This window comes from Cupressus sempervirens, chromosome 1, assembly GCF_028749045.1.
Source record: "Cupressus sempervirens isolate cs-2001-9-10 chromosome 1, ASM2874904v1, whole genome shotgun sequence".
NCBI lineage: Eukaryota > Viridiplantae > Streptophyta > Pinopsida > Cupressales > Cupressaceae > Cupressus > Cupressus sempervirens.
Window position 1 is genome coordinate 683,735,321 of NC_143118.1, and position 10,501 is coordinate 683,745,821.

Here is a 10,501-nt window from a genome sequence, read left to right on the forward strand (position 1 = left end):
CACATACTTGTTAGAACAATTTGATTCTCCACAATTGTAATAATAATTTGCAGGTCAAGTAAACAAGATTAACAAATGGGAAGATGACGGGTTAAAGTGGGCCCTCCAAGTTATCCCAACATATATGATTTGCATTGTATGTATGGACATCAGGCCTAGAATTTAATGGTTGTGTTGGTCATTTTAGCACTTTTGAACCATATATAATAGATTGAAAATTTTCTAGACCATACGAGTTGATAGACTAAATTTGTAGAATGCCATCAATATGACATAAATTTATCATTAGACCATCAAAATTTATTATAGGACACTCAAGGTTTTACTTAATAATATACATAAAGTGATTTATTTATAATCATTTAGAATTTTGTTAAAATAGAATAATTTTTTAAAAAAAATAAATAATTTACAATATTATTATGTAATCATTTTTATATTTTTTGTTATATATTTAAGCTGATATGCTTCACTCCATGGGAGATCATGACCGGTTTATTCGGATTTTCCGATGATCTTGCGCTGGGAAATAAGAAAGCTGCCATCAATTTGGGGATGGGGCCAGCGAAAATAAAGTGACACTATCAAACTACGACAACCAATAAGCACAGATGGAGTGGTCTGAAAATTGTCGTATCTTCTTCCTCATCTACAGTCAGGATGGGCTGTGCACAAGACAATTCTAGCAGAGGAGGCCATCTACAGCGGGTGTGTGCCTGTCATCATTTCGTATCATTATGTTCTTCCTTTCAGCGATGTCTTGAATTGGGACACCTTCTCTGTCTTCTTTCCACCACCTCAAATCCCAAATGTGAAGAACATTCTACAATCTATTCCCACCAAGACTTACGTTAAGTTGCATGGAAAGGTGATTGAAGCTCAAAAGCACTTTCGTATCAATCAGCCTCCCAAAAAAGTATGACATGTTTCACATGATCGTCCATTCTGTTTGGCTGAGGCGACTCAATATCATTCTACACAAATAAGATTCAACAAGTGCGCTCGACAAACTTTGAATACTTGTTCAAGCTCGTGTAATTTTTTTGCTTGAAATTTGTTAATGTTTGTGAGAACTTGATTATAAATGTAATCTTCTGAGTGAATCTCAAACTCACACTTCTTCTATATTGCAGTTGCCTAGTGACTCGAAAAACGAGTGACAGGTAAGACAAGTTAAATTCATTTTTCATAAATAATTCATCTCCTTTTCCAAAAAAGGCATGAATCGAATAGGAAATACAAAGTGATTCCCGCATAGCGATAGTACAGCTGCAGAGCACCCAATCGAGACTCCATATGTTCGATAAACGTTCTGCAATTCTGCAGAAAATAGTGTTAATTAGAAATGCACGTCCAAACGGTAAAGAGGACGTAATATCAGAGATTGCATGAGCGTTGGTTGAAAGCTTCACATTTTCCCTAATACAATTTGGTCACCACTTGTCGTGCCTTCCTGTGAGTTCGCAATATGTGAAAATATATTTTGTTTCGATTTATTGTCTATAATCTATATCTTCATTTCGGTTAAGATGTAAGAATAGAGATCGGTTGAAAAATTTAAATATTAACAAGGAAATTTATGCATTTTGACTGTCATCATACTGCACAGATATAGTTATGTTTTATTCAACAATGGGTGGTGGAAAACAGTGCCTGTTTAAAAGGAGAAAAAAATGTTGGTTGTGACATATTGTGGCAAGGCCTTTGATTTTGCATTTGTGTAGATGATGAGACACAATAATAGAAAAATGCGAAGCCCTCTTTTTGATGTTGAATTTCATTCTCCATTAACTTTTTTATATTACTAAGATTTTGTTTGAGAGAAGATAATAATAGATATCAAATAAAGATTTAGGTTTTATTGTTTAATGATTATTGGAAAAGATAGTTTATGTTGCAATTTATAAATCATCTAATAATTTTAGCTATTTTTTAAAGATAGTGATAACTATACAAATCATAAGTATTTTTAGTTGGTTCAAGTTTTTAAAATTAATGATATAATTAATTGAAACATGAATAAATAAAATACTAAAGTTACTTATATTATGTTTATTGTTTATAGGAATGTTTAGTTGAATTTTGGTTATTATTTTTTGAAAATGTTTATTATTATAGGAGATAATTTGTAAACTTTCATCACATGACAATTTCATAGAATATTTAGTTAGATTTTGTGAGTAATATAAAGTAGTTTATATTGCAGATTCACCTTAGTTCAATTTATTCTTAATAAGTTTTATCTTTTAGAGTCGTCGGAAAAACCAATATACAAGTTGCAGGCTAAAATCTTGACGTGCTAATAAATTCGACTTACTTTAAACCAATCATTATAATGTTGTCATTGCATGTAAGATTAATACCTTTACTAATGATTCTCATTTACAAAGCTTCCTCATACTCCACCTAAAATACCTTGTGGTCTAAGCTGTGCAATATCGTCCTGTGTTGCTCAAGCGCAAATATTCAAAAGTATTTACCAAAATTCAACTCAATTAGTTCCATAGAAGAATGTTTCATTCAGTGTCACTGATATGATAAACATGTAATAGGTGTATAAATTGACTCGTATTTAACTATTATATGGTTGGAGGAATGTTTATGCTTATATTATCCCTTTGTATTTATAATGTCATTTGATATATGCTTGCACATTATGGAGACACGGCTGTAATTGAAGAGGCTTAATATCTATCAATATCTATGGGTTGGAGTTAGTTATGTGTCTTGATTTCTTTATTAATTCACTATATATTGATCATATCTTCTCATATTCTTTTTTTCTTTTTTTTAAAATAGCTCATCTTATCCTATCTGTGCTTCTCAATTGTATTAAAAAATGATCAAATACATGACCTGAGAAAAGAGATAACCGAACTCTATGGTGAATGATACTCCAAATAAAATAAAATAATAATTTTAAATCAAAATAAGAGACATCAAATTAGTATAAATTAAGCTCATTCTTCTAGGAAGTAAGAAATGTGAGCATTGAATATATAGATAGAAGCAACAAATCTAAAGCAGAGGGGAAAGTTCAAATTATATGATTATAAATCTAGCTTCAATCAATTTGAATTGGAAATAAAATGTAGCTAGTTTACATCCACACAACATTAATAAATATATATGTCACTATGAGCGTAACCCTTGCATCCTTAAAGGTGCAAGTGCTATTATATTAATTTGAAGTTATAAAATTCGAAACTTGCTTATTTTATTTGAGATGTTTTAAATATTACCATTTTAAAACAATAAGTTCATAAAGACTTTTATAAGTTGCTAATTTATATTTATTATTTTCTAATTTATTAAATATTTAAATTTATAAAGATTTGTTAAACTTTTTTTAAACCAAAAAATTGACAATCAATTTTTCTATCAGTCATTCAAAAATCATTTGACAAATAGAGGTGACCATGGAATTCTAGGCATGATGGGCATGTTTTTTTTTCTTTTCTTTCCATCTACATGTTACTTTTAGCATCATAGATGACTGTGCTGATGCCTACAAGTATCATATAATATAATATATTTTGCCTTCATGCTCGACAATGATAGGATAATTGACAAGCACAACATTACAATGAATTTGTAAGGTTTGAAATTTGATTTACATTGTAATTTGTAAATATTGTATACAAGTGAACCTTCAGTTTTCTAGGAAGCTATGTACTTCTAAACCATGGGTAGGGCAAAACAGGTTTGCTTTTCTCATACTATTTCCCTTTTTAAAAATATATATATATTAGCGATGAACATGCCCTTATTTGGACGCTCCTCGTGCATTGTCGACCCTCAATACTATTCACATTTTTGGATGTTTCCACGGTATTCTCTTCTCACACGCCACGTCAAACTGACACTTAGTATTACCGAGGTTTCACTATTACCTTTATATTAGTATTGTATTACCTGGGGTTCGCTATTATCTTAGTCATTTAACATGACTCGTAAGGCTGGGATTCTACACCTTATCAACAATATATATTTGAAAACTCCTGTGTAGAATACCAGGCACAAGGAAGCTCAGCACAGCCATGAATACCCTGCAAAAGCCCCACGTCGTAATCGTGACGTTTCCTGCAATGGGTGATTATTCTATAAAATTATTGATGATTTGCTACGGAAGATGATAAACTTCGGGCAGCTGCTGTGAAATAATCAATTTTGGCTTTTGCTCTTCTGTCATCATGCGTGACGATTTTGATGACAGTGATGGGGGCACTAATGACATGTAGGGTCGGGTGTTTGACTGACGATTGCCGCTTACTTCAAACTCTGCTGATGCGACCGAAATGGTTTTTTCCTTGGGAGGTCCCGATTTTGTTGTCTGTTTTTGTAGAGGTTGGAATGAAGGAGGGAAATGACTAAATTGTTCTCTTTTCATAATAGTGATAAGGCTTGTGGGTAAGATGTTCAATATTTAGCCGATAGGCCTTTACATCGGGGCAAACCACACCAACCCCCCCCCTCCGGAAAAGTCTCACGCAGTCGACGGAAATATTTTCTGGCCCGGTGAGATTAAAATAATTTAATCTGCGGCAGAGAGTGTGAATGGAAATTAATCTGCTTCGTGTAAAGTTCTCATTTTATTTTTTATAGTTGCCAGCTAAAGCATGATCCCCCGGAGAATGATACATGTCCTGCTCAACAATTGCCATTAATAACAGCCGTGTCATTCATTTATTGTTATATAGAAGGTGCAACAGACGAGAGAATCAGATAACATGATAGAAGAATAAGAATAAACAGTATGAAAAGAGAAGAGAAGAGAAATAGTTGTGTCAAAGCAAGATGAAGCCAATAGAAGCAGAAAGCCTGTGGGGGAGACACTGTCGTGCCTGCTGGTAATGGCGGCAAATCTCTCGAAGCCTAGGAAAACCCATGGGGGAGACACTGTCGTGCCTGCTGGTAATGGCGGCAAATCTCTCGAAGCCTAGGAGCACCTTGCTGAAGGTAATATTTGTTATTTTGAGTGTGTGTCGGACTGCAGATTGTAGAGTATATCCATCAAATTGGCACTTGAATTTGCAGAGTCGGTTGCAAATTTCTGATGTAAAAAAGACAGAAGATGAACTAAGTAAGCTTTTCTTTCTGTCATCTTCCCTATGGAATTCATTAGAATAAATCATCTAATCATCTTTGAATTTGTTGAAATACACAGATGTTTTGAACAAGTGAAATATTTAAAAAAGTTAGTCAACAAATTTTATTTGTATAATACTTACACCTTGGACAAGCAGATTAAGCCTACCCCATCTTTGAAATTTCTGCCGACATTGAATCATTTCCAAAATGTTTCAGAAGTTGTAAATTAGTAGTTTTATTACTGGCAGCATACGAAGGAAAGGAAATGGTGGTGCAAGTTCATGACGTATTTACCATTTTATAGCCCATGATCATCCAGATTGGAGGGCATTCACCTGATGGAAGACTATAGATTATAAACAAAGAATTTTTATAGATTTGTGCAATGAAATTTCTAGGCTTTTGACTGCCCCATTATTTTAAGCTTGTTTGGCACTTTTTAATATACTAAAACACTTGCAATAGATTTTTAGGAGACTCTCAAAATAGAAGCAGCTTTACAGTCGACCCAGAAACATTACCAGAATAATTACCTAAAAAGAAAATTGAACAAAACAAGTTTGAGCACCAATCTGAGGCCACAAACAGAGTGAATCAGACCAAAGCTTCAAATAATTAGAACTTTAATTTCTAAAAAGTTCCATTTCACTTGAAATTTTCAGTTCTTATGAATAATTTACCTGTCAAAACTTGAAAAAACTGAAATCAAAACATAGGAACAAAAAGTCCCTCTGCACTAAGCAACTGCTTTGGCATAGAGTTTTCACTTTCAAAATGATGTTTACAATGTAATGGTTAACAATTTGCTATGTCCTATTGATTTGGAGTTTGCTAATCAAAATATATAGTTGTGTTTGACATTTTCTTTGATATTACAATAAAATTTGTCTTGATAATTACAATAACTCTTGTTGTTCTAATTAAATTAACTAGCTTTGTTCTTTTGTTTGTGGAAGGTGTGTTTTCAATTTTTCAATTCAATTAAAACCTTCCAAATCTATTGGCTTACACTTGCACCATCTCCCAGGTGCAAGCGCTAGTTTCATATGATCAAAGGTGTTTTTTTATTAGTTCTTTCCATTTCGGCATGAGATGATAGGTTTTTGCTAGACTTTTTAGGCATTAGTTTGTTTCTTGAAATCAAACACATTCCCCAATTTCCTATGGGCTTAAAATATATCATTAAACAAAATGATTACATTTTGATTTCTATTGTCTATTGGGTGTCATACAGGAGTCTTTTTATTTATATTTATCAACTAAGGAAATTAGAGTAAAAATAAGATTTCACATTTATATGTATTTTTTGGAGATTTCATCTGACATTATACATGAGCTTCACATGCCTCTTTATGCTTACACCAATAGAAGGATAGCACAGACATGGCTAATAAATGGTACACAATATTTTTTTTGTTTGTTTTATTCTTAAATAACTACCAATGCCAATTATGTCTACAAGTAAATATGGGTTGATAGGTGTGGAGGTTTCTTTGTGCTTATTGTTGCATTTTCTTTAGGTATCTCTCATTGATTCTATTAGGATATGAATTTTTTTGTGTTCAAACATAGAATAATATATTGATTTAAGGATTCGTCATGATTTCTTGTATAAATTTGTTTGTTATTGTATTATTTTTAAAAATTCAATGTTTGAATACCATCATCTATGAATACACACTATTGAAACCCTAGAGACTGTGTTAGGTGATACTGATGTGCCCTTGTATGTCAAATTCTCATGAAGAATAGAAATAAAAACTTGTCCTTGTATTCTTCCAGGTGACCTACTTATAATTTTACAATTTGTTTATTTAATCTATTTATTGTTTATAAAATCCAATTTTATAGATTTTAGCCAAGAAATTCTTATTTGCAGTTAACCCTTGCTCTTAGTCAAAGTAGATATATTAATTTATTTTCAATATAGGTTCTTATTTCCTAATTGTTATTAGCTATGGTTGATAAATTCAGGGGAAAAGAATATAATTTGTGCTTACACACAACACTCAAAAAATAGTTTGTGTGCAAAATCTATGCTTTGCCTCTATTCTACATACATGTTTACTTGACATTTTCTATATTTTGTTTTCTCACTGCACATTACTAATTTATGTATAAAAATTCATTAAACATCTCCTTTTAATTTTCATGTTTGTGGCCCTATAATATGAGAACGGTCCATTTTCTTGCAAATTTCCAATATTATGAGATTTTATTAGCAAAGGAATTTCAATTCTTCTTATCAGAGAGGTTAATGACCTAGACCTCAATTGTTTTGATCTATAGATAAGATGGATCCTTATGTTTAGAAGCACCAGAGAAAAATTGCATCTAGTAAGTATATGATGGATCCTTATGTTTAGAAGCACCAAAGAAAAATTGCATCTAGTAAGTATATTAAATGAGTAATGTCTTAAGAAAGGGTAAATCTAGCTGATTAAAGCTATGAACTTTGTGATGGAAATCATGGGCATACTTTTTTAAGGGTTTACATAGTAAACATGTTGCAAAGGAAGACAACAATCTGGAATGGAATGAGAAATTAATTTTCAAGCTTTCAGAAGGTGCTTATGAGTTGCTTATAAGAATATTGGACAACGATAGATTCAACACCAATAGTTTCATGGAGAATCAATGTAGGTGATAAATCTCTTCCAACTTGCACACACACACACACATATATATATGAATCATTATCTATTTGTCCCTCTTTTTTTACCACCTCCCCCTCTCTCTCTCTTTTTCCTCCATCTTATATCTATATATATAATGTGTGTGTGTGTGTGTGTGTGTACATATAGGTATATATGTCCATATATATATATATATATATATATATATATATATATATATATATATATATATATATATATATATATATATATATATATATATATATATATATATATATATACACACACACATACACACACATAAAAACTAAAGAAATGATGTACAAAAGAGATGGATGCAAATATATTATTTTCCATTCTTCATTTATTTGGGATTTGACTACACATTTACTATTTCAATGATAAACTTATATTCTTTGTATGCAATCAATCCATTGATAAATAATATCAAATTGCATAAAAATTGATTATACAAATTATTTTTTAAATAAAAAAGCTAGGTTCACCATCAATTACATATGCACATTGAATTTTGACTTTAAAGAAGTTAAATATATCTACCTCTCATGGTTAATTTGCTCTCTTTTGGGCATGACAACAATGAATTTTGAGAGTTTAAATAATTGATATGAATGAATGTTTGATTTTTCTTAAGAAAAGAACATGTAATTCTGTATAAATTATAATACAATATAGTGATAGATTTAATAAATTGTTATATTGCTATCAGGATTTAACTACATGATTTTGAGTCAAACTCATTGACCCATGTTTCATGAGTAGTGATTCAACATGAATCCATCCTTCATGAGAATAAATGGAACACTTAGCAGTCATCGGATCTAGGTGATGCTCACAGGGGTGAAGCATCAGGACTTCCAGCGAGGTCACCCATCCCAGTACTACTCCAGCTTGAGCGCGCTTAACTAAAAAGTTTCCTCCATGGTTAAATAAATTCAATACTCCAGATTTAATAAATTCAACCTTTCTAGCATATGAAATCAAAAAATCTTCCAAGAATAAGGAAAAAATTATCAATGAATGGGTGGTTTCTAATGTGAAAAAACATTCAACACTAAGTGGTATGAGATTCTACATTTCTAGTAAGATCAAATGAAATTCTACATTGAACAATTCTAGACAAAATGTCTTGAGAAAAACATGTTCTAGCTTAAGGAATTAATAAAATCATTATGTTACTTTTCAATTTATCTTTATGTAACTAAGCACTCTTGAAAATCAATTGGACAACATGGTAAAAATATGCAAATTTAACCATTTATTTATATTGGCTAAAATTGGTGAATATAAAATTTATTATATTAACTAGTGGGATTTTTTAGAAGAAGGTTAATATTTTGCACATGAATTTACCATTATGCAATATATCCTAACATTATTCTCATTCAATCATCCATTAGTGGTCCATTTTAACATATTATTAGCATATTCAATCTTTAATAGAAAATCTAATCTACTTTCTCCTCTATTATAATTTGTTTTAAATGATTGTTGATCTATTCATTAAGTTTTCCTTTTACAGATAGTAATGCTTGTAAAGCATAAAACTTAATTTATTTTTTTATCTTTATGAAAAAATAAAGATATTATTAAAGTAATAATAAAACTATTGAAAAATGGAAAACTAAAGGGAACAATTAGTCTTCATTATGAAATAATATAGATTTATTGTTAAAGTAATGAAAAATTGTTAAATATTATTTGTGATTAATAATAATTATCTTGTACATGCTATCAAAAGTTAAAATTATTTAACCAATGAAAAAATTATTAGTATTAGATACAATACTAGAAAAATGTAGAATTATAATATAGAATTATAATATATGAGAAATATTCATAGCATATGTTTTCCAAGTTGGATATCAACATTGGAATACCACATGACCTCAAGCAATGCACAAAGTTGAATTTTTTGAAAAGATATTAAAACTTTCACTTATGTGCAATTTGCAGCTATCAAAATCAATATCCTATCATATAAATAATTCTTCTTTCTTTATGATTGAAATATTAACTTTACAAAGATCCTTGATGGAAAAAATTAACTTCAAAACAAAACAAAAGTCCAAATCAAATTCATCCTAAAGTTCGGTGATATTAACTAACCCCAACTACCATTCATAAAGGTGAGAAAAGAGTTTTAGAAAAGCAAAAAATTCCTATCATCTATTGTTTAGAAAATCACACAATATAATACTAGTTTTAACTATAGAAAAATGAAGGATATTCCAATTGAAATGTTAGACATCATTTATGATGAATTTAGAAATAAAAATCATGTTTTTAGGAGTATAGAAAATAATTATTTAACATGCAAATGAAAATATTTTAATTTTTAATGAAAACTTTCAAATCAATATAAGAAATCACATTATGTTCTTGGTAGTTTATCATTTTTAAAACGTTATCTATATCATATGTTATTCTAGATTTTAAAAAAAAGAATTAGTTCAAATAGTTCATTCTCTAACCTATCATTTTGACAACTAGTGTACTACAAGATAGTAAAAAATAAACAAAATTTGATCAAGGATTCACCCCCATAGAAACAATTAATGGAAAATAATAATGATGAGAAACCAATAACTTATGACTTGTAGAGATGAGAATTTGTAGCACAAAGGGTGTGTAGAGATCTTATAACTTGCAGTGAAAGGAAAGATATGTGGTGGGAGGAAATAAATAGTGTTGTGTATATATAAGGTATGTTCTCTTTTTCTAAAGCCCATCATCTTATCATATGTGGTTGA